Here is a 1,104-nt window from a genome sequence, read left to right as displayed (position 1 = left end):
CTCACTTAAGTATCAACTATATACCAAATTTTTACATATTTTTAATAATGGTGAATGAGGAACTCCAAAAATTTAGGGGTGGTTTTCATGAATGGTCATAGACTCTGAAATTTGTCTTGCACAGAATTTTGTGTGCGACTCCTCATGAAAATACTCAGTTTTCCTCTATGACTTGGCCAATGTTAAACACAGCTCTAGAGGTGCTCTATCTGAGTAAGGACGGTCATTATATTACCTTATGAGATACGTACAATAATGTGCAATTTGACAGTTCTTGAAGATAATTCCACATCAGAGATGATGTGGAATACTTTCCTGCTATTTTTTTCCTTATTGTCAAACATTGATGTTTCCTGCTTTATTGTTTCTTCCTTTATTGCAATTTTCATTTCACAACAAATATAGAAGGTGTCATTTTAGATGTGTGATATTGCAGTCATTATATAATTTAGATTCACTGGAATAGTAATTTTATTTCATTATTACACTGAATTATTATGATAGGATCTTATAAAATGTAAATATTGTAGTTGTAGCTAAGTGTTAACTTTGATCTACAGCAACAGTGTGAATCATAGACAAAATTGCTAAGAACAATCTTTAGACGAGGTCATAGATAAACTTATATTTTTTCAAGAAAATTCTATGCCTTTTTGTAAATACCACCCCAGTTTTCTAGAATGGTGCTGTTTACATTCTGTCTGTCAGATTGCATCAAATTTAATTGCATAATGCACACTTGAGGTTTCATTTTCTATATAACATTAGTACTGTAGACTAAAAGATCTTATACTGTTTAGTAAGTTTCTTCCAATCACACCCACTATGTCATCCCCGTATCCCCAATCCACATAGGTCTTCCTCTTCCTGAGTCAGTCATACAGTTATATTCTTTGCCTCAAACTGAATTTAATTGAAAATAGTGTGAAGTGATAATTGTGTGCAGTGATAATTCTGTTACTGTTTACATATTTCCTACCTTGCATTTCTCTTTCACCCACCTTAATATTCTGCTTCACAGATTTGCCTTCTGGTTTATCATTGTCCCTACTATATCTACATTTAAGTTCATATTTCATTATTTTAGATAAGAAATACATATAT

Source organism: Penaeus monodon, chromosome 27, assembly GCF_015228065.2.
Source record: "Penaeus monodon isolate SGIC_2016 chromosome 27, NSTDA_Pmon_1, whole genome shotgun sequence".
Classification (NCBI taxonomy): Eukaryota; Metazoa; Arthropoda; class Malacostraca; order Decapoda; family Penaeidae; genus Penaeus; species Penaeus monodon.
Note: the sequence above shows the minus strand (reverse complement) of the source record.